This window comes from Sus scrofa, chromosome 3 (assembly GCF_000003025.6).
Source record: "Sus scrofa isolate TJ Tabasco breed Duroc chromosome 3, Sscrofa11.1, whole genome shotgun sequence".
Lineage (NCBI taxonomy): Eukaryota > Metazoa > Chordata > Mammalia > Artiodactyla > Suidae > Sus > Sus scrofa.
In genome coordinates, this window is record NC_010445.4 from 98,554,593 (window position 1) to 98,579,265 (window position 24,673).

General features: G+C 42.7%; 1 long non-coding RNA gene across 4 annotated transcripts in view; it reads left to right on the plus strand.

The window, feature by feature from the left end:
- Positions 1–24,673, plus strand: part of LOC102165712 — a 640,592-nt gene that overhangs the window by 64,674 nt on the left and 551,245 nt on the right. Inside the window, exon 1 of one of the 4 annotated variants that reach the window (XR_001307769.2) lies at positions 19,433–21,360. The exons of the other annotated variants lie outside the window; for them this stretch is intronic. This is a non-coding gene — a long non-coding RNA (uncharacterized LOC102165712). Of the gene's footprint in view, positions 1–19,432; positions 21,361–24,673 lie in introns of those variants that run through there. 4 annotated transcript variants of the gene reach the window in all.

The window sequence follows — 24,673 nt, forward strand, 5'->3', positions numbered from 1 at the left end:
TGGGATTTCTGGATAATATGGTAATGCTATTTTTAGTTTTTTTTTTTTTTTTTTTGTCTTTTTGCTATTTCTTGGGCCACTCCCGTGGCATATGGAGGTTCCCAGGCTAGGGGTCTAATCGGAGCTGTAGCCACCGGCCTACGCCAGAGCCACAGCAACGCGGGATCCGAGCCGCGTCTGCAACCTACACTACAGCTCATGGCAACGCCGGATCATTAACCCACTGAGCAAGGGCAGGGACCGAACCCGCAACCTCATGGTTCCTAGTCGGATTCGTTAACCACTGCGCCACGACGGGAACTCCCTATTTTTAGTTTTTTAAGGAACCTTCATACTGTTTTCCATAGTGGCTGCACCAGTTTACATTCCCACCAACAGTGCAGGAGTTCCTTTTTCTTCACACCCTCTTCAGCATGTATTATTGTAGACTTTTTGATGATGACCATTCTGGCAGGTGTAAGGTGAAACCTCATTGTGGTTTTAACTTGCATTTCTCTAATAATTAGAGATGCTGAGTATCTTTTCATGTGCCTCTTGATCATCAGTATGTCTTTGGAAAAATGTCTGTTTAGATCTTCTGCCTATTTTTTGATTGGGTTGTCTTTTTTTTTTTTGATATTGACTTGCATGAGCCTCTTGGCTTTAAGATCTACCCAGAAAGTGACCACTTTTCACCAACTCCTCTGCTGTCACTCAAATTCACTGCCATCTCTTGCATGAATTCCTGCAATAGTCTCCCCAGGGCTCCTTGTTTCTAGCCTTCTCTATAATCTATTAACAACACAGCAGCCATATTTACCCTTTTTAAAGATCATGTCACCTCCTTCCTAGAACATCCCAATAGCTCCCACTTATTTCACATAATGTCCCTTCTCTGGCCTGCATGATCTGATCCTGTCACTTTTGTGATCTTGGCTGTGGCACAGAACTCTAAGCTATAGTTTCCTCATCTGAAAAGTGGAGAAGAATATAATTCTTACCTTACAGGATTATTATAAGGATTAAATGAGATACTGCATATGAGAGTAAAAAATAGAAGTAATTACTTTATTGGTATTAGTACTAATTATTAAATAATATTAAATTCAGTGCCCTTAGCTAGGAATTCAAGATCATTTAAATCTTTTCCCAGTCTTTCCTTTTACTATATTTCTCATAGCTCTCCCTTCTCTGCTTCTCAATTTTCTTGCTTGTAAAGTTTATAAAATGGAAATAAACCCTGCCCTTGCTCACAGGGACTGCACAGCCAAGTCCTCTTACTCAGTAAGGGGCTGCACACATAGAAGATATTGTTCCCAAGGACTAAAAGGTTCTTCTTTCTTATCTCTGCATGAATAATGACAAGGTGCTTTTCCTTCAAAAGTTTTACCTGGGAACTCACCCCCCCCCAAAAAAAAAAAAAAAAAACCCATGTCTGTTGCTCTGGCAACATCAGAAGGGGAATTATCTCCCAAAGAAACTGTGAGACTGCTTCTGTACAGGCTTCAAGGATGGGTCCTTGATTTGACAATTTAAAGAACAGCAAAGACCCTTGCTTCTCTTCCTTGTGATACCATTTGTCCTTGTCAACTCTTTTGATTAATTAATGTTCTAGCAGAAAAGAAATGCCACTCATTGTGTATTCTTCTTGGTGCTTGAAATTGCTGGGGCTTGTTTCTCTTGTTTAATTGAAATGCTTCCCACACAAAAGAAACAAAGTCAGCTTATTGGATTTTCAGAGAATACCCTTTCACCCTCAGGCCCAGAACACAATTATTTCAGGGAAAACTGTGACAAAAGAGGCAAATGTGCCATTATCCAGTCATCTTGTAAAAAATTTGGTGTGATGTTTGAGTTCAGCAGGTGGATGCACCTGGGGATGTGAAAGACTGTCCTAGAACTTTGTGGATAGGCCTCTGCCCCATCTGTTTGAGGTACCCTGCACGGCTCCTTTGTGAGGCCTCTCTTCCTTTGAATCCTGCCTCTGCATCTTTGTCCATCAGGGTTGTCTGTATTGTTGGAGCTGGACAACCTAGATCAGGGAGAAAGAGGGAAGAGATCCTGGAAAGAAGTGAGGCTCAGCCAGTTCTCTATAGGATTGCCCAGACTAATGCCTCATTAGTTCTCTGTTTTAAATTTGAGTAGAAGTCTAGGGTGTGTGAACAATAAAAATAAAAATCTGGTACAGTGAACAGAGGTAATGGAGCCACCATCAAGTACCAAAGATTAAAGTTGGTCCTTACTATACTATACGTAGCAATTGAGTAATTGTTACCACATATGTGGTATTAGGACAGAAGTTTATTTTAGCCCCTATTTGGTGAGCCTGGGTCCTCGGCAAAGCATGGTGCTCAGGCTAGCTTCACCACACCAGCTCATGTTTTTGAGCCAGATGTTGAACTTCTCTGTGCCTCAGTTTTCTTTTCTGCAAAGTGAATGGATAGTAATGATAATAATACTTGGTAGAGTTATGGTGAGGGTTAAATGAAATAATGTATGTGAAACTAATTGGGATGGACTTAGGTTCGTTGACCCTACATGCTTTTAGGACCATAAAGGGGTAAAATGAGCATAATAAAATCATGATTACATGAGTCCTTTTCCCTTAGGTGTAGCAGGGAAGCAAATAGATAATATAAATATAATGCAAGTGATTAAATGTGCTATAAAGAAAAATGATTAGAAAAACAGGGAATGAGATGAATTTTGATGAAGGACGCTTTGGAGAAGGTAGAATGGGTGGATAGAGTTAGTGGTAGGGTGGTGGAAGGACTTTCTAGGTGGAGGGGAAAGCAAAAGCCAGGGCCTGGAGTCTGGAGAGCATGGGGTGTGATGGGGTAACTTTATTAGCCTGGCTTTCCAAACAGGCTGTCCAGAAAGGTATTGGAGGAGAACTCTGGACTCCAACTAGGTTGAGATTGCGTTTGAATGCTGGATGAGTAGTTTGGGTTTTATTGTGAGTAATTGGGAGTTCTTGTCATGGCTCAGCAGAAACGAATCTGACTAGTAACCATAAGGATGTGGGTTCTATCCCTGTCCTCACTCAGTGGGTTAAGGATCCTGTGTTGCTGTGGTGTAGGTCGCAGGTGTGGCTCAGATCTGGTGTTGCTGTGGCTATGGTGTAGGTCAGCAGTCATAGCTCTGATTTGACCCCTAGCCTCCATATGCCAAGGGTTTGGCCCTAAAAAGACCAAAAAAAAAAAAAAAAAATTGGGAGCCATCAATTTTTTTTTTTTTTTTTCTCTGTAGCAGGTGAGTGACAATGATCAGGTCCATGCTTTATAAAGACTGTTTTGGCTCTAGTGCGGGGGGTGCTGGGAAGGGACACTGCAATACTCTAGGAGAGAAAAGACGACCGCCTTATTCAGGGAGTTGGCTGCAGGGGAGGAAGTGGATATGAGAAGTGTTGCTGAGGAAGAATCCACAGAATTTGGCGACTTATTAGATGCAATGACTGAAATGGAGTTAGGCCAAGTTTATTTTTTTTTTTTTGTCTTGTTGTTGTTGTTGTTGCTATTTCTTGGGCCGCTCCCGCGGCATATGGAGGTTCCCAGGCTAGGGGTTGAATCGGAGCTGTAGCCACCGGCCTACGCCAGAGCCACAGCAACGCGGGATCCGAGCCGTGTCTGCAACCTACACCACAGCTCACGGCAACGCCGGATCGTTAACCCACTGAGCAAGGGCAGGGACTGAACCCGCAACCTCATGGTTCCTAGTCGGATTCGTTAACCACTGCGCCACGACGGGAACTCCAGGCCAAGTTTAGATTAGCTTTAAAGTCATAGGCTAGGGACCTGGGGTTGTTAAATGACTCATTGGTGTCACTTCTGGGCCAGTGGGGAGGGAATGTTTAGGGGAAACTGGGTGAAACCGAAAACCACAGCCCCAGGAAAGGCCCCTGGATCTGTAACTCTGGATGAGGGATGGGGAGGCAGGGTGCTCACACTGTCCAGCTGCTCTGGGAGATGAAATCTGAATTTCCAACCCTCCGGTTTCTGTCCAAGGTAGGACTCAAGGCCTGGCCCCATTTGGTCTTCCCTTTCCTTTCCAGCAGCCTGTCTAAGCCTAGGGCTTTGCCCTGCCTTCAGCAGCCTGTGCGGAAGACAGCTCGCACAGATAAGGGAAGGTTGCTTCTCTGGGTATCTGCTACAGTGCCAGCCCCAGGCCTCACCACTGACAACACGGGCTGGCACACCTGCAGTGAGGAGTTGGCATATAGAACTCAAAGAAGTACTTTTTTGATTATTATTCTTTCCTCCTTTTCACTTTCCTTCCGCTTATCATCATTATCTACTCCTTTAACAAGAAGTTCTTTTTTTTTTTTTTTGTCTTTTTAGGGCCACTCCCCTTACATATGGAGATTCCCAGGCTAGGGGTTGAATTAAGCTGTAGCTGCCAGCCTATACCACAGCCACAGCAATGCTAGATCCGAGCTGTCTCTGCAACCTACACCACAGCTCACGGCAACGCCAGATCCTTAACCCATTGGGCAAGACCAGGGATCGAACCTACATCCTCATCGATACTAGTCGGGTTCTTAACCCACTGAGCCATGGTGGGAACTCCCTCTTTTGACTTCTGAATAATAGCTGCCCTAATATTTGAGGTTGCATCTCTTTGCAGTTTTGGTTTTCCTAGCATAAATTCTTAATGATGAAGGGAAATCTTTCTTCTCACCCTCCGTCAGTGCATATGGCACGGGTGAGACAGATGTATGAGTTGAAACAGATGGGGAGAATGGAGCAGAACATTGTGTGGGTGAAGTAGAGGTAATAGAGAATGGCTCTGGATGCAGAGACCCATCAGATGCACCACTGAAGCCTGGGGACTGGATAGTATCTAGAAGGATGTACCCTAAGAAAATGGTTGACTTTGAGAGTGAAGGTAGTAGTAGGAGGAATTATTTATTTATTTATTTCTTTAACCAGCAAAAAATGGGTTTGTGCAGGAACAGTAAAAAATTTCAGTTTGTGGAGTTCCCGTCGTGGCACAGTGGTTGACGAATCCGACTAGGAACCATGAGGTTGCGGGTTCGATCCCTGCCCTTGCTCAGTGGGTTAACGATCCGGCGTTGCCGTGAGCTGTGGTGTAGGTTGCAGACGCGGCTCGGATCCCGCGTTGCTGTGGCTCTGGCGCAGGCCGGTGGCTACAGCTCCGATTCAACCCCTAGCCTGGGAACCTCCATATGCCGTGGGAGCGGCCCAAGAAATAGCAACAACAACAACAACAACAAGACACACACACACACACACACACACAAAAAAATTTCAGTTTGTGACACGCAACTGTGGCCAGGGGGAGGATTCTTCATGTTTGTCTTTTGCTTGTTTGTAGTTATTTTTCCTGGAATGAACATGCTCTGTTTTGTTCTTTTGCTCCTCTGCATTCGTTCTCCATGCTCCAATCAGTTTTCTTCCCCCTTTTCTCTGGGAGAATTACTCTCTCCCTGAAATTCCTTTTGGGTGGGGATTACCTCCACCCCTAATCTCCAGCACTGGGGGAGGCGTGGATTCAAACAGATCATCATGTTCTTGGTCACAGTAGTTGTTTGGGAGATGGACTTCTATCCTATTTAGAGTGAATGAAATGTCATGGGACATGTCCTATAACTGTGAGATGGGAGTCAAACCCTCATGGTCTTGTACTTGAATATTAGTAGATGTGAGTTACAGGTGGTTGGGGCCATAGTGTGGAACCTGAAAATGGAGCCAAAAGGCAGAGAGCCAAGAGATGGGGAATCACTGGGTTCTGATGACATTAGTAGGGTTTCTAATTATAACTACACCTGCAGCCAGACCTACTTCTGAACTTCTCAGCCTAATGGTTTAATAGAGCCCCCCCCACTTTTTTTTAAGGCCGCACCCACGGCATATGGAGATTCCCAGGCTAGGGGTTGAATTGGAGCTATAGCTGCCAGCCTACACCACAGCCACAGCAACGCCAGATCGAGCTGCACCTGCAACCTACACCACAGCCCATGGCAATGCTGGATCCTTAATCCTCTGAGCAAGGCCAGGATTGAACCTGGGTCCTCATGGATACTAATCAGATTTGTTTCTGCTGAGCCGTAATGAGAACTCCATTTATAGATAAAATGATATATCTTGAGATTTGCTTCACAATAACCCAAGGTAAGAGAGAGGTAAATGTGGGTATAAATGAAATAAGATTGGTTATCTGTTGACATTATTGAAGCCAAGTGAAAGATACCTCAGGATTTATAATATTATTTTAATTTTGCATGAGTTTGGAATTTTCCATAATTGTACAAAGGAAAATAAAGTCTAAAAGGATTGTAGTTTTTAAATGTGAAACATAAAACAATAAAGCTTCTGGAAGATATCATAAGAGAATATAAATATGACCTTAAAAAGTTCTACTAACCATACAAAATTAGGATTCTTTGCTCATAAAAATAAGCCATTACAAAAATGCAATAGCAAGCCATTGAGTGGGAAAATACATTTGTAGTATATATTACTGACAAATAACTTATACTGACATAAAACAAAATATTCCTACAAGTCAGTGAAGAAAAAAAGACAGACAATCCAAAAGAAAGTGGACAAAAGACTTGAATAGACTCCAAAAAAGGGATATCCAGTGCCCAATAAAGAAGAAAAATTGCTCAACCTCAGTAATCAAGGAGAAGATGCAAATTAAAAATCATTGTAGGATAGGAGTTCCCATCGTGGTGCAGTGGAAATGAATTCTACTAGGAACCATGAGGTTGTGGGTTCGATCCCTGGCCTCATTCAGTGGCTTAAGGTTCTGGCATTGCTGTGAGCTGTGGTGTAGGTTTGGTTCCTAGCCTGGGAACCTCTATATGCCGCAGGTACAGCCCTAAAAAAGCAAAAAAAAAAAAAAAAATCATGGTAGATTATTTCTTTTATTGTCTTTCTTCTTCTTCTTCTTCTTTTTTTTTTTTTTTGGTGTTTTAAGTCCCTTATAGGCTCTGCATGAGCAATTATTAATTAATTCAGAGCTTTTTATTTTTAAAAATTATTTGCAGTGGTTAACGAATCCGACTAGGAACCATGAGGTTGCGGGTTTGATCCCTGCCCTTGCTCAGTGGGTTAATGATCCGGTGTTGCCGTGAGCTGTGATGTAGGTCGCAGGTGCGGCTTGGATCCCACATTGCTGTGGCTCTGGCATAGGCTGGCGGCTACAGCTCCGATTCGACCCCTAGCCTGGGAACCTCCATATGCCGCGGGAGCAGCCCAAGAAATGGCAAAAAGACCAAAAAAAATTATTTATTATTATTATTTTGTGCTTTTAAGGCCACACCTGTGGCATATGGAAATTCGTAGGCTGGGGGTTCAATCAGAGCTTCATCTGCCAGCCTATGCCATAGCCACAGCAACGTAGGATCTGAGCTGCATCTGTGACCTATACCACAGCTCACAGCAATGCTAACCCACTGAGTGAGGCCAGGGATTGAATCCATGTCATATGACCTACTGAGTGAGGCCAGGGATTGAATCTGTGTCTTCATGGATGCTAGTTGGATTTGTTACCACTGAGCCACAACGGGAACTCCAATACAGAACTGTTTCAATAAAATCAACCATAAGACTGATTCATTTTCTCCCCCAGCTTTATTGAAATATTACAGAATTCAATATTTTTTACATATGTGCCAGAAAGACTACAATGAAGAAGACTTATCATTGTTCATTCTTAGCAAAAATGTGGAAAAACTGGAACTTTCACATGCTGCTGGTGGGAGGTATAAATTAGTGCAGCCACTTTGGAAAATTGACAGGGTTTATAAAAGCTGAACATACATGCATATTCCTCTGACTGAGCAATTCCACTCCTAGGTATACATACTCAAATGACATGTGTCTAAATGTACACTAAATGGTCAGGAATACTCACAGTCACCTCATTATTGATAGTATCAAATGAGACATAACCCAAATACTCATAACTAGTAGAATTTATTTATTGATCATAAATTGTGATATATAATACTATGCACTAATAAAAGATAAGGAATCACTTTTTCATCTCTCCTGCACAAAAGCAGCAGGATCCATCACAGATTTCCAAATCTCTACTGAATATTAGTGGGTCAGCAATTTATTAGGAGATGTGATATTTACCTACAAATAGTGGCATCAAAATAAATGTCCTTGGGCAATAACAAGAAGAAACTAGAACAAAGCCTTGTGTCCACTGCTGATTTCATTCCTCTGGTTGGGTCCTTTGGACAGGATGTAGGTACTCAAAGCAGAAATGGTTCTTCATCATCATCATCATTACTATTATTTCGTGATGTCTCTTTGTGTTCACAAGTCCTCGTAAGTAGGGAGTTCCTGTTGTGGCACAGAGGAAAGGAATCTGACTGGTATCCACGAGGATGCGGATTCGATCCCTGGCCTTGCTCAGTGGCGTTGCTGTGAACCATGGTGTAGGTTGCAGACGTGGCTCAGATCCCACGTTGCTGTGGCTGTGGTGTAGGCCGGTGGCGACAGCTCTGATTTTACCCCTAGCCTGGGAACCTCCGTGTGTCGCTGGTATGGCCTAAAAAAGCAAAAACAAACAAACAGACAAACAAAAAAGTCCTTGAAAGTAAAAACGGAGATTTTTCCTCTCTTATGGCTGTGGAAAGAATTGACTTACTGGGTGGAGGCACTGCATTTTATTTTCTGAGGCTTTTCCCACAGTATCTTGACATCCACTCAGTAAAGAGAATAGGAGTGTATTTTTTGCCATTCCTTCCAGAGAAATTTCTGGAAGGCAGATAGAATTGAGGTGTTCTAAGCTAGTTTTCAGACACCTATCTGTCTAATACGACTCAGCTTAATATTTTATTACCATATATCTCATACCCTCTTATGTCTCCTTGCTAAATGCAGTCATTGCACTTATCATGGTTTTTAATTGTTTGGCTAGGTGATTATTTATTTAGGGTCTGCTAAGGCCCGTGAGATCATGTCTATTTCACCCACTGCTGGCTCCCCAGTCCCCCGTGGGGTATCTGGTACATAGGAGGTGCTAAATTATTTGTTGAATGAATCAAGTTTAGCTTGCCATTGGACTCACCCCATAAAATCAGGCCAGTTTTATGCTACAGTTCAGAATGGATTTATTCTTATTCCATACACAAGCCTAAGAAGCTGGTTTATCTGGTTTCGGAATCTACAAGTGATTAAAAATAAGACTCATGTATTAGTCATATGTTTAATATCTATATCAATGTCTATATTTCAGGTATTCAGTGGTAATATAAATTCCTAGACTAAATACAAACTTGGAAAGAAATCTCTCCTACTATACAAAACGTATTGACTTGGTTATATTTTCTATGTTGCAATATCAAGCATCTATAGTTTTCACTGTCTTATTATTTCATGCTCATTGTGGTAGATAAACCCTCAAGATCAGTAAGCTTCTGCTTATCCCAATAGTGCAGACCTCAGAATATATCAAGATGCTGGGTTTAACCACTTAACCCAATTTCTCTCTATCATCCAATAACATCAGTATCACCTCTTGTGAAAAAAGAATCACACGCCCAACTCCAGATCTACTGAGTCAGAGTCTGCATTTTATCATGGCCCTCGGATGATGCGTATTCACAGGGTAATCTGAGAAGTACTGCTATACACCATCGTGAACACTTTTGATGAGATAAGATGTACTGTATTTTGGAGAAGCCTATTTCATTTTAGGAGATTCTTAGAAGGATGTTACTGAGCCCCAAACTGAACTTTTAGTGCTTTCTCATTTGTTCCTGGTTTCGCATTCAGGGCCTTACACATGTGTACTTCAGTTTTTTTCACCACAGTTCTTAGAAGATCTCAAAGCAATTTACCTCCCTGAGGGTTTTCCAGGCCAGTATCTCCTGGAACTTGTGTCAGGGAATATCAGTTTTATAAAATGTTCTGTGGAAACAAATGGTTCATTGCTACATAAATTGCAACTATGTTTGATTTTTGGAAAGTTTTATTTGAGGCTCTGAGAAGTAAGGAAAACAGTTTAAATTTGGCTTAATCCAATTTCCCCAAACTAATTTGTTCAGGAAAACTTTTCCACTTATGGAATAACTAGTAACATCCTCAAGATTTGAAGAAGGAATTTTGGGAAATACGGCTCTCAGCTTAAGTGTCATCAGGTATTCTGTGGTAGGTTGAATAATTTCTTCCAAAGATATTGAGCTTCAAATCCCTAAAATCCGTGAATATTACCTGTTTGGTAAAAGGGACTTTGCAGATATGATAAAAGTAAGGGTCTTGAGATGGGGAGATTTTACTGGACTATCTTAGTGGGTCCTAGATGTAATTACAGTGTCTTTATAAGAGGAAGGCAGGAGTTCCCATTGTGACTCAGTGGGTATAGTATCCACAAGGAGGTGGGTTTGATCCCTGACCTTGCTCAGTGGGTTAAGGATCCAGTGTTGCCATAAGCTGTGGTGTAAGTCACAGATGCACCTTGGATCTGTTGCTGTGGCTATGGCATAAGTTGGCAGCTGCAGCTCCAATTCAACCCCTAGCCTGGGAACTTCCATATGTACTAGGTATGGCCCTAAAAAGAAAAAAAGGAAAAGAAGAAAAAAAAGGGGAGGGGTGGGCAGAGGGAGATTTGACTAAGATACATGTAGGAGATGTCACAATGGAAGCAAGAGTGACAAGAGGAAAAGGTCCCTGGTCAAGGAACGCAGGAGGCCTCCAGAAGCTAGAAAAGGCAAGGAAGTGGATTCTCCCCTACAGCCTCCAGAAAGTACTGGTCCTGCTGATACTGTTACTTTAGTAAAATGAACCAGATTTTGGATTTATGACTCTAGAATGGTATGTTTGTTTGTGGTTATTTGTTACAGAAGTGTAGGAAACTAATACCCTCATTACATCACTGCCCACTTAAACGCTGCCGTGGCTCCCAGTTACCCTTAGGAAGGAAAATTCAAGCCACCTACTATGGCCTGCAAGTCTCGACCCAATCGCATGAACCCTTCATCCTGAGCCCTACCACTCTGTCTCATGCATGGTATTTGATTTTCTGTTACTTGAACCTGCCAAACTCAATCCCATTTCATGGCCTTGCACTGCTAAGCCCTCTAATTTATTTGTTGAGTCGTTTGTTGTCTGTTCTTCCATGGCTCTGAGGAGAAGAGAGCCTGGCAGATGGTCAGTGCTCAGAAGACATTTGTTGTGGCAGGTATAAATGAATACTGGAATATGAGTGTGGTTTCAGCTCTCTTCCCCATCCTGATTGCTTCCTTTGGATTATATTCTTGTTGATTTATGTCTTTAAAATTACGATTCCCCGGCCTGACTCCAATATTATGGACCTGACCTGACCATGGTCAAGCCATGCAGAGATATTTTTTGAGAGTTTTAGGGAGCTTAGATTTCACATTTTTGTGTCTGTTTTATTTTATAATTCATTTTTTTTTTTTTTTAGAAAGGAGCAAATCTGAGGACTTCCCTTGTGGCTCACAACAGAAAGGAGCAAATCTGAACATTTTAAAAAAAATCAAACTCGGGTAATTAATACTGACAACTTCCCTAGACATCTTGTCTAAAGTTGTAAACCACCTTCCACCAAAATCCCCTCTCTCCTTTCCTGCTTTATTTTTCTTCTTAATACTCAACACTAAAATTCCATATACTTTACTTATTTTTTCCTTGTTTGATATCTGATCACACTGGAAAGTAAGTTTTATGCCGACAAGGAGTTTGCTATTGTTAAAAAACAGCTATATTCTCAGTGTCTAAAGAGTGACTAGCACAGAGTAGATGGTCAATAAATGCATATTAAGTGAATGAACATAAGAATAAATTAGCCAGCTGAATTTATTCACCCAGATATTGGCCAGAAATTGATTTCAAAATTATCATTATTTTTAAGTTATTTATGGAAAGAAGATTTTTTTTTGGGGGGGGTTCTTTTTAGGGCTGATTTGTGGCATACAGTGGTTCCCAGGCTAGGGATCTAATGCCACAGCAACACCAGATCCGAGCTGCATCTGCGACCTACACCACGGTCCATGGCAACACTGGATTCTTAACCCACTGAGTGAGGCCAGAGGGCGAACCCACAACCTCATGGTTCCTAGTCAGATTCATTTTCACTGCTCCACAGTGGGAACTCCAAGAAGAATTTTTAAGAAAGTTCATTTTTTCTTTTTGCCCAGATTTGATTTCTCAGTTTCTCTTGCTGTTCAGTGTAGCTAATGAATGGAACGTGAGCAGAGGAGTTCGTTATGTATCCCTCGCACATCTGCTCCATTAAGTCTCCCTAACTTTATTCTCTCTGCCTTTACCCTCCTGTATGTGGCATCGATGCCAGGACAACATCAAATGCCATGTGTTAAGGCTGGCAGAGTCTCTATCAGTCTGGGGCAGTTTTGTGGAACCAAAAGGAGATTAATGTGAGGGAGAAGTTAAACTCCTATTGCACCTGAGCCTGTTATGCATCATTGGGTGTCTTTTTGTGGCAGCAGGTTAATCTACCCTCACAAATAAATTTGTACAAATAAATACTCTTAACCTGTTAAAGCAGTTAACATGCCAAAAACGCTAAGAAAGATGGAGGATGATATTTTCATTACCATCTTTATTTTTCCTGTGTCTTATCCTTGAAGTCCTTGGTTACACTTGACAACTTGAGGAGTGCGTTATTGAACAACTAGGTCAACCCTAAAGGATCCCCTGAAAACCATTTATTCTCTCTTCTAGGTGGCAGAAAACAATATCCCTGCTTTAGCATTTCTTTCTCATCAGTGTGATTTATGGAAGCCTCTGAATTACTGAGATTGCAGCAACATTTGTCTGTTCCCCAGGTGCCAATACATCGACTTTAAAGGATAGACAGCCTTGTGGTTCCCCTCACACACACGCTCATTTGCAAAGGCATGTGTAAGCACTGTGAACCCCGGATGCCCTTGGTGAAAAATCAAATCAACGATCTGGTGCGTTCAGCAAACATAGATGGAGGAGCTTGGAAGCAGAATGGATGGGGCCCATTACAGCTGACACGTGCACTCTTCACCAACAATATTGCACCAACAGGCAATGCTTAATCCATAATTCAGAGGGTATTTATGTCTCGTCCTTAATTTGTTTCCCACAATGTCCCATCAGGTGGGTCGGCATGTTTTATAGTTCTCAGTTTGTGGGGGGAACCGAGATGCAGAGGAATTTAGGACAGCACTCTTTTTGGGAGCGAGTAACAAGCTCCTGTGGGAGAAATGGGGTAACAGCATCAGCTGGGTGACCTGGCATGTCCTGTATGAACACCCCTTTCCTTGGGGAAGAGGGACAGGGCTAGGTCAAAGTACGGAAAAAATGGATGGGCTTTAGGGGCATGTGATCATCCTGAACCCACAAACAGCTTTTATGTGTGCATGTTATTGGAGAGAGTCCACGGCCTTCAGCCAATGTTTGAGGGGGTTAGAAACCCTCAAGCTGTTAAGAAGCATTTTTCAGACGTTCTCTAGCTGTAGATGGTCCTGGGCTCTGCATAAACAACTGATAGGCAGAGCCTTGCTGTGGGAATATAGTGCTTTTTTTTATAAGAGGAAAGGGGCACAGAATCTTCTCAGGCAGGGTTTATATCTGCCTTATGGATATCTGTTTTACTTACAAAACAATAGGAATACCTGATCTTATAATCTGAGGGAATTCCTCCGGTTCCACAGTGGAGTTGACTATCTTGCTGAAAAATGATAAAGACAGGCTTGCCATTTTAAGAAGAAAATGCTCAGCATTAACAATATCCTATGTATCCCTCCTAGGTAAGGTGTATGAAACTCAGAAAGTTTTTCTTTTCTGTACACCTATGTTTATATAGAGGGAACATTAGCTTATCAAGTTACCACAAAGGGAGCCACAGTTGCTGAGACATCAGATAAGGGAAAGAGGGACTTAGGCAGTTATTTTATAAGCATTTCTTTGCTTTGAATTTCGGAGGTGTTGATGAGGTCATGCTCACAACTTTGGCTACGAACATAACATGCCTGTTCCAGGGACAGTTCACACATTTTCTGGACCAAGTGCTTAGCCAAGCTTAGAAGACTGAATGAAACCATCATCCTGGGAGGGGACTGTGCGCAGGGCTTGGAGTCTATTGAAGGAAAGAGTGTGAGGGAAATAGCCCCTGAGAGTTTCCCTAAAATTGGGGAATAATAAAGTTCACATTCTTGTCTTGAAATTAAACATTAAACCAGCTTGGGCACCCAGGGCAAACCCTGAAGTCAGTTGCTGACACCAGCTGATTGATATTTTGGCTCTAGGAGTTGATCCTAGGGGAGCTCCTTTTCTCAGCTTAGAATTGAAGTAACTAAATTCTCAGCACAGTGTTGATTTGGGGAAATTATTTGGGTTTGCACAATTTGAGGTTCTGAGCACAGAATGTAATCAGAGTGGTGGTGTTGTGGTCAGGAATCCCGGGAGGCTGCCCATTCTTGTTGAGTCTCTTGTCTCCATGTTTTAATAAGAGATTAGAATTTCCTGGATGTCATCTTGTGATTGCTGGCAATTTTAGAGCAACTGGGTCTAATTTTCCACTCAGGGTGTAAAGATAAGTTGAAGAGACTGAAGTGAAATGCAAAACATAAAAGAAGAAACTATCGTCTTTAGATACCACCCCTCTGTCTTCTGTCACTCTTTACCTGCTGGTTGTAAAAATGCTCATCTTGGCATTCATCACTCTGCCTTTCTAGAACTTACCAACTTATGTTTCAGCTACAGACACGTCACTGTGGCATTGTAGGCAGGGCTCAGCTCTCACCTGTACTCCAGATATCAAGCTCTGTGGTTGGCCAGGTTCTTGGGTGTTTTACTGCTGCTTAAATGAAAGAGATTGAGATTGAAAATCCATTTGCCCAAAGAAGGTAGGTATGTATGTATATATATTCCTAAAATCCTTTGAACAGGGGTTTGGAGACCGGGTAGAGATTGGGATACTGTGGGCTCATTCTTTAGTGAGAGGACATGAATTCTAGTCCCACATAGCCCTCCTCCACCCCATGCTAGCTAATCAACTCTGGACAATTTGGCTAACCTTTATGAACCTTGATTTCTTATTTAATTATTTATTTTTTATTTTTATTTCCCCCAACACACTTTTTCCCCCCACTGTACAGCATGGGGACCCAGTTACGCATACATGTATACATAATTTTTTCTCCCATTGTTGTGGTCCGTTGTAAGTATCTAGACATAGTTCTCAGTGCTACACAGCAGGATCTCATTGTTAATCCATTCCAAAAGCAATAGTTTGCATCTATTAACCCTAAGCTCCCAATCCTTCCCACTCCCCCTACCCCTGGGCAACCACAAGTCCGTTCTTCAAGTCCATGATTTTCTTTTCTGTGGACAGGTTCATTTGTGCTGTATATTAGTTACCAGATATGAGTGATATCATATGGTATTTGTCTTTCTCTTTCTGACTTACTTCACTCAGGATGGAAGTCTCTAGTTCCATCCATGTTGCTGCAAATGGCATTATTTCATTCTTTTTATGGCTGAGTAGTATTCCATTGTGTATATATAACACACCTTCCTAATCCAATCATCTGTTGATAGACATTTGGGTTGTTTCCATGTCTGGGATATTGTGAATAGAGCTGCAATGAACACGCGGGTGCATGTGCGTTTTTTAAGTAAAATTTTGTCCAGTTATATGCCCAAGAGTGGAATTGATGGATCACATGGTAGTTCTATGTATAGATTTCTAAGGTACCTCCATACTGTTCTCCATAGTGGTTGTACCAGCTTACATTCCCACCAGCAGTGCAGGAGGGTTCCCTTTTCTCCACCCGCCCCCCTCCAACATTTGTTATTTGTGGACTTATTAATGATGGCCATTCTGACTTATGTGAGGTGGTATCTCGTGGTAGTTTTGATTTGCATTTCTCTAATAATCAGTGATGTTGAGCATTTTTTTCATGTGCTTGTTGGCCATCCGTATATCTTCCTTGGAGAAATGTCTATTCAGGTCCTTTTCCCATGTTTCCATTGGGTCGTTGGCTTTTTTACTGTTGAGTTGTATAAGTTGCTTGTATATTTTAGAGATTAAGCCCTTGTCAGTTGCATCATTTGAAACTATTTTCTCCCATTCTGTAAATTGTCTTTTTGAACTTTGATTTCTTTCATCTTTAAAAAGGGAATAGTGCCTGTCTTGCTTGTCTTAATGTGTAGTTATGAAGACCAAATAATGCCTTATTTAAATATAAGATAGTGTTTCAGTCAGGAGAGTTTAGGTTATGTTGTGGTAACAAACATTCCTGGAATTTCAGTTGCTTAAAAGAATTTTTTTTTTTTTCCCTCACAGTACATGACTAAAATGGTTTGGATGGGTTGGCAGGGGAACTCTTCTCATTGAAGTTCCTCAGAGAGCCAAGCTAATGAAGATCCCATCTTCTTGTGATGCTATCCTCTCCATGTGCTGCCACTGTGTGCCTCCATGATTACTGCCTCAGGAGAGAGAACACTAGAGTGTCACACATGGCCAATTATACACAATTGGCCTAGAAGTGATGTTCACTTCTGCTCAGTTTTCATTGGTCAAAAATAAGGTCTTTCCTAACTTGAGAGGAGATAGAAGTGTCATTCCATGAGAATTTATTGAGTTTCAGTAATGCCAAGCATAGGTATGTTTATGAAATTTTATTGATTCTAAGATGCACCCCCAACTCCATATTAGTATCTGAAGTTGAGATGCATTGAACAATCAAAATCATCTTATCATTACCGTAGCTCACTCACATTTTATTTCTGAAACCAGAATGCAGTTTACAACTGCTAGTATCCTAGATTGGACGATAATATGGTATTATTGCTGTTCTTCCCAGATGCTTGATCTTTAGGGATCCTAAGGGGCCATGACTAGGATGGGGTCTGTAATCCCAGCAGTGATATTGACCTAATTGCTCAGCCTCTCTGAGTTTTCTTGTACCCTTTGTCTGGGGCCAGTGGGAGGAGAGAGTTTCCTAAGGCTTTCTCTCACTCTCAGGAATGACAGTCCTCTTTTCCCTTGCCCTGACATTTGAGCCCCCTTCTGAGACAAATCTTTGAGGCTATAAGGGCCCATAAAGGCTTATAAGACAGAAGTCTCCTCAATGGCAGTGACAGCATCTTTTCTCTCTTTCCAGACAATCCCCTAGATATTCAGAGGGTCAAGGCGAATGTTGATTTACGATTCAAAATTCCTATTCCAGGTGCTGAAGAAGCATGACCATCAGCCCATGTCTGGGCTGGTGTCTACAATGGATTACTTTGGGACTTTACCCTGATCCCCTTCATTGCCTTTCAGGTCATTGCCTTGAGACATCAGGTACTGCTTCTTCTTTTGTTTCTGTTTTCCTCACCTGTGGGTTCCTAAAATCATTTGTTTTGCACACCTACACACTCAAATGATGGCTGATCAGAAGCAGGAGGAGAGATTAAGGCTTGGGGTTTGGAGTTGAGGAAGAAAGTAGAATGGAGGGAGGGCTAAATCACAGATTTAAGTCATCTGAGGGCTGAAGTAGGGAGAAGAAAGCACAGGTTTCCTCCATGGCTCCTTCCCAAACCGTGTAGCTCTCCTGGCCTCTAGTTCATGTATCATGTATCACTTTCTACACATCTCTGTAAATAGTGTGATTTTTGGCAGAAGGGCTGAGTTCAACTTTCCACGCTATTCTCATTTTCAGCCCAGGCAGCCTTTCATGTATAATTTGTTATTTTAATCCTCTTGATTATGGCCAAGATAATGACCTTTATGAGAATGAATGGCTGAGTGAAGGCATGCCCTTTTGGGGAGTTTCCTGGTAACACATCTGATTCTAAGTTAGACCCCACTTACTGACATTCCTGTGGGTTTGGAGACCACCTAGGCTAACCCTGGAGCCAGAGGGGCTTCTTCTCTCAGGCCATGGTTGCTGTTGGAGAGTTTGGGGTTATGTTCTTGCCCGGAGCCTCCTTGCTTGTGTTCCTACTCAGATTTCCTAGGTCTTGACACTTTTCTTTTTCTCTAATCTCTGCTTTTAATTTAATGCATTTGTTTAAGTTTTGTTGGTGGCCAGCTTCAAGGAGCATGGAATTTATGGGCTAGTCCCTCGTGGCTGCGGTCTAGACACAGTCTGATGCCTTGCCAACCACTTCCTCACCCCACCTGCCCTGTGTGTTCCTAAGGAGCTGCATCTCAGGCTTTGCTTTGACCCTCTTCTGGGCCTCAGGCTACTGCCCAGTCATAATCTCTTGTTGTTGACTCCAGGTGGGTCTCTCTCTAGTCCCTGCTGCTGCCCCTTGAGGGTATGGAATGTCCCTACCCCAGGCACAGAAGCACTGCTGATGCATTTCCACCCAGGCTGCCACCACCTGATCCTGCCTTTGTCTCCAGCTGTACTCCTTTTTTTTCCTGTCTTTTTTGGGCTGCATGCATGGCACATGGAGGTTCCCAAGCTAGGGGTCCAATAGGAGCTGTAGCTGCTGGCCTATACCACAGCCACAGCAATGCGGGATCAGAGCTACACCACAGCTCACGGCAGTGTCAAATCCTTAACCCACTGAACAAGGCCAGGGACTGAACCTGCGTCCTCATGGATGCTAGTCAGATTCGTTTCTGCTGAACTTTGAGAGAAACTCCTCTAGCTCTTCTCCTAATGTAGCCAGCCCTGCCCTGGCCCAGTCACCAACAAGCCTCCATGGTTGTGGATGCTGTTCAGTCTTGCTCCCTTTTCTCATTACAACCTGCCTTTGCTCATTGGACACTTGAATGATGCCACAGCTAGCTTTGGAGTTAGACAGCCTTAGGCTCAAATATTAGTTCTATCACTTATTTTTACCAAAGTCAACCGGTTTCCCTAACTATAAAAATTGGGTATAGGAGTTCCCGTCGTGGCGCAGTGGTTAACGAATCCGACTGGGAACCATGAGGTTGCGGGTTCGGTCCCTGCCCTTGCTCAGTGGGTTAATGATCCGGCATTGCCGTGAGCTGTGGTGTAGGTCGCAGACGCGGCTCGGATCCTGTGTTGCTGTGGCTCTGGTGTAGGCTGGTGGCTACGGCTCCGATTAGACCCCTAGCCTGGGAATCTCCATATGCCGCGGGAGCGGCCCAAGAAATAGCAAAAAGACAAAAAAAAAAAAAAAAAAAAAGCTACATTAAAAAAAAAAAAAAATTGGGTATAGCAATGCCTAATCAAGTGCCCAGCATACAGTTCATGAGCAATGATCATTAGCATGTTATTAATATAGGAAGTAGGGTAATTGTTATTAAGTTCATAAGGTTTAGTCCAAACAGACTTGAGTTCTAACTCTCACCCTTACTACTTAATTTTTTTTTTTCTTTTTATGGTCTTCACTTGTGGCATATGTAATTTCCTGGGCTAGGGACTGAATCAGCGCTGCAGCTGAGGCCTACACCACAGCCATAGCAACAGCAGATCCAAGCCACATCTGTGATCTACACAACAGCTTTTAGCAATGCTGGATCTTTAACCCACTGAGCAGAACCAGGGATTGAGCCTGGATCCTCATGGAAACTATGTTGGGTTTTTAACCCTCTGAGCCACAATGGGAGCACCTCACCTTACTGCTTAATTAATGTCAGTTTCAGTTTCTGACTCCCAGCCTGATGCTCTTGGCATTTCTCTGGGCACCCTTTCCACAGCTTACTTTTCATGTTGGCAGATGGGGACCTAGCCAACTCCTGGGACAGACCATTGCAAACTGCTGGATCTAAATAAAGGGGTGATTATTATTTCAGCGGGGAGGACCTGCAAGTCAATGGTGGTTACTCAGCTCAGCATCTTAATAGAAGAAGACCGGCTCTCCATGGCGCCAGGAATCCCCAGCTTTCCTTGGCTCAGACATTTTTTGGAAAAGAGCTAAGGCCAGGGGTGAGACTGATTCCTTATTGACAAAGAGTGATGAGAAATTTAATAAGTTGCTTGGAGGAAAAAATGCCCTTTCTCCTTGGACAAAGAAAGAGGGAAGAAGCACTTTTTGGGTGAGGATAGAGGGAATGAACTCTTAGGATTGAGGAGGTTTGCAACCAGATCGTCTCTTTGCTGGGGAAGAAAGCCAGTGTGATTCAGCAGTTTTCTCAAATCAGCAGAAGGAGGAGGGCTGAGAGGGTCCAAAATCATGGCTCTGAGGGGAGAAGTTTATCTTTTCTGGGGAGTTGACAGCAGGCAGGGCTAGAGCAATAGGTTTAACATGGTTAATTGAAATTCGTGTGTAATCCTAAATCCTCCTTGTCCCTAGTGCTAACTACAGCCTCTCATGTAGTAAGTCTTCCATCAGAGCTGTTCAAAAGTAGCAGCAGTGATTACTTTGATTTTATCTTGTCCTGTTTCCTCTGCCCACCTCCAGGGGAATTGCAAACAAAGTAGGGAATGAGCTTACTGATGAGGTGGTATGAGAGACGAGCTTGTTGCCCAGGGCCCTGGGGTCTGAGCTGGAAGAGAGAGCAGCTCATATACCTCCCTCCTGGACCCAAAGGTGCAAAGGCTCATTGCTCCCTGGTTATTTGGGTCATATGGGTTCCCATACACATGGGACTTTCATGCTTGTTGAAAACCTTTTGAGGACTGTAGAAGTACAATGTTCCCTTGGAACAACTCAAATTTCCGAAAGGTCCTGCTTTAACTGCATCAGAATGTGAATTGGGTTTGGAAGGGGCTGGGGAGAATTGCCTGTTAAGAGCTTTTCTATGAGCCCCTTTTAGAAGGAGAGCATTCACTTTAAAAATTATCTTTGTGTAAAACTCTGCATTTCCAATTATTCAGAGTGTATGAAATCTCCCTCCACCTCCCTGCTTCCAATTTAGTCCTCTGATAGCTCCAGATTTGTAACTCTCAAACCTTGTTTTTAAAAATAGTCATGTAATGTCTCTACAACATGATAGAATGGCAGAAATTCTGGATGTGTTTCCTGGCTTTCCCCAAAGGCCTTTCTTCACCAGGGGACCTACTGCAGAGAGTGAGGCCTGTAGGATGATAGAGAAGACCATTCCCGGAGCCCCACAGCAGCCAAGGAAGCAGAAATACCTGCCAAATGCACAAAAAGAAAAGTTAATAGGACCAGAACCCCAGGTTAGAAACTCACAGAGCTCCATCCCAAGGGGGCTGGGAGCTTGCTATTTGGATGATCTTGCTGAGAAAGTTTCAAAGACTCCAGGGGATTTATTAATGGTTAAGGCATTGAAACCTTTGGCTGCTTGCAGCAGTGCCCTTTGCAATAGCAAATTTGTCTTTTCAAATATATCTAGAACTTGTGCTTAATGTTCTTTACTGATTTAAACCAGGCAAGGAGGCAGTAAATCAGATGATCATCATCCTCAGGAAGGAGAGCAATCTGGAATGTTAATTTTCTAGCTGAAATTACTGGAAGTTTCTTTTCAGTTTGTTTTTTAAAGGGAGAGAATAAAAACGGAGCCAAGCCAAAGGTAAGAGTTTTTTTTTCCCCCCCCAGAAAAGCCTATGTTCCAGGTTTCCATTCTTGTCACTTGCTGCGTTATAACTTATTGTCTTTTGTATTTCTCCTAAATGTATAAGGATCCAGATAACCGCTTTCAATGGAGCAAGGTATTTATCCCTGTATGGAGTATGGACTGTAGATTTGTATAGGGATAGTAGCCAGCCTATAACCAGAGATGCGATTTCCATATGGCAGATCATATGTAAGATCATGCATTTCATAGCTTATTAACTGTGGCTGTATTGGAAAATGCCTTAACTGGTTTATGTATTTTTTAACTAACAGATGGGGTTTTGGTAAATACATTTAATTATAAGGTGGAATTTTTTTCTCTCCATTTAGTAGGGAGAGTAGGTATTTTCCTTTTCCTGGAGATATTGGAAACACAACAGTGAGTGATGGTTTGAAGCGAGATCTTAATTCTCTGCTCAGGAACTGAATCTGGGCAAGAATGTTTCAAGGAGGCAAAGACTGTAAAAGCAGGTACTTAGTTTGTTGTTAGAACACAGTACAACATGTGGGAGAGCACACAGAGAATTAGTCTGTTTATCTACGGCAGAAGCAAAGCAGCAATACACACCCAAGGGAGGAGTGTGGTTTTGGGCATCCCCCTGAATGGGAAGTGCAGAGAGGTGATTTCAACCACTTACGTGGGGAAATTCTTCCAGGTCTTTGTTTCCCTTTGGCCCATTATCTTGTTTTATCTTTCACACCTGAAGACCCAGGGCACTCCCTGATCTGCATGTGAATCTTTTGGCCAGGATGGATTCCCAAGTAAGGCATGGTGGGAAGGTTATCCAGAAGTTTTATGGCCTGGCACCCCCTTCCTTTCTGACCCAGAGGGATCTCTCTGAGCATGTGTAATTGGGGTCTCCCTGACCCGGAGAATGGGAAGTATGTGAGCTCTTGCCGAAGCAGGGCTTATCCCCTCTCTGCCCCTGTTTTGACCATTGTTTAACATGTCCACAGAAGACAAGAACCAATTATTTGCCTTGTGCCTGTTGCTGTTTCTGTTCTGAAGTATATAGATAGGTGGCTGGGTATAAACAGCTATCCCAGAGCCCACCTATCTCCTGCATCAGGAAGTATAAACAAGAGGCTGGTTGTAAATGTCTACCCTGGAGCCCATCATCTTCTTAAGCCTCACCAGGTAACTTAAGTCTCATATATACAGTGTGACACATGCTATCCTTTACAAGCTCAAACTTCTCAAAATGTGGGAGTTGAACAGCTTCTCTGGAGGGGAGGGGACATCAGGGAGGAGATCTGCTGGAGGAAAGGACCTGGAATTGGGTACGAGAGAGACCCATACTCAGACTGGCACTGTTTCTCACTAGCTCTGTCACCTAGGAGTCTCTGAGTGCTCAGAGCTTCAGTGTCTCACTCATATATGTGAGAAAATGACATTGGCCTTGAAGAATGGTTGTGAGGTGGAAAGTGTGCATATATGAAATTCCCAATGAGGTGTCTGACCAGTTAGTCTATGACTTCATGGCTGTAGGATTGGCTGAATCCAGCAACACTTTCCTATCAAATCCTCCTGACGACCTGATTTTGTGAAACTGCTGATTGAAGTTGGAGGGAAGAAAGATACGTGTATTATGAATGGAGCTATCATGCACTCAGAATCCCAGGTCCCCTCAAAGAGCCTGAAATATCAGCTCCAGCTCCCTTGTGGGAAATGCTGTAGGAATTTTAAGCACAGGCTCTGAAGCCTTCCCTGGAATCACAAGGTTTGTAGGCTAATTACAGTGTCAGAGGAGTGCCTTGTGAGTAATGGTTGCATTCTGTAATGACTCTTGGGATAATTAATCAGCATAACTTTGTGAGGCTTCCATGGCCTTCTTTTCTCAGCAGCAACAACTTGATTAGTTTGGACATAGAATAATAGTTTGATACTTAAAGAGGACTGGCTTCATAATGCTCTTTTTCATGATGCTCATTTTCTTCCCCCTGAATTTTTTGAACTTTTAATTATTTAAAGACCTGAAAATTATTTTAAAAAATTCATAGAGAATCTTGAGACTCTAGTTTTGATCATTTATGTGTTATAATTAATGGATAGAATTTTATCCCTCGTAAAGGGGACACAGCTGTGCAACAGCTATCAAATGTTATTTCTTATTGCTGGGCTTTTACTGGGCTTAAGCATTTGAGGCAGAACCAGCACAGCATTTTAGGAGACTGATAACAGCGGCAGATTTATGTAGGAAAGGGAGCACTGGACTTAGTCTGACCGGCTGGTACCAGTTTGCCTGGGGCTTTTCCTGTTTTTGCCCTGAAGGTCCTATTTCCTGGAAACCTTGCAGTCTTAGGCAAACAGAGACAGTTGGCCTGGGCTGTTCTGCTTTGAAAATGGCAAGTTTCATGTATTAAGAATTTTGGGAAAATTAGGGACGTTGTTCACCCAACCTAGACCAGGAGTGTATGTAGAGACCTGAGTTCAAGTCCTTGCTCTGTTGCTGCATAGCCATGGAACACTGGCTACGTCACTTTGTTGAAAAAGTGAGGGGGTGGACCATATAATCCTGAAAGTCCCTATCAGTGTTGACATTTTGGCTTATTATTGGAATTTGCCCTTTGCGTCTTTACCTCAGAGTTTTCTTTACTTCCAAGAAACCAGTAGCCAATTTGTTCTGAAAGGTCATATGAATGAATTCAGACTCCAGACTGGATACAAATGTTCAGAATACTTGTGAATCAAATCTCAGATGTGGGGGTGAGGATGCTTATGGGGTATTGGGGTACTGGCATAAACAGGTTACAAACCAAACATCCAATGTAAGCATCTTGTGTTTCATGGCTAGGGAGGAAATTGGCTGAGATTTTCTGGTTTAGCTAATGTGCTAGTATTTCTCCACTAGTGAGGTTGAAGCCTTGGTTATAACTCTGGAATCAAGCTTATTTATATTGGAATAAATATTGCCAATCTAAGATCAATCATGTGCACAGAGTTTGGGTGACTTTGATGCTTTGGGGGCACTTGGAGTTGAAAGTGTTGGTTCCCAGTGCACCAGTGATTACCCAATACAATGATAATTTTCCACCTGCCCATCATGGGATACAGATACAAATAACACAGGCTTTACCCTCTAGAAGCGCACTGTCTTGTGGGATAGTAATTAATTACTAAAACACAATATGGCAAGCCCTATAATGGAAGCATAAGCAGATTGATGTGGGAGAGTGAAGGAGGAAGCAATTGATTCTACTATTCTGCTGTATATGTCATTGGCTCCCCAGGCTGCTGACTCATGCATGTACATCCATAGCCCAAAGGG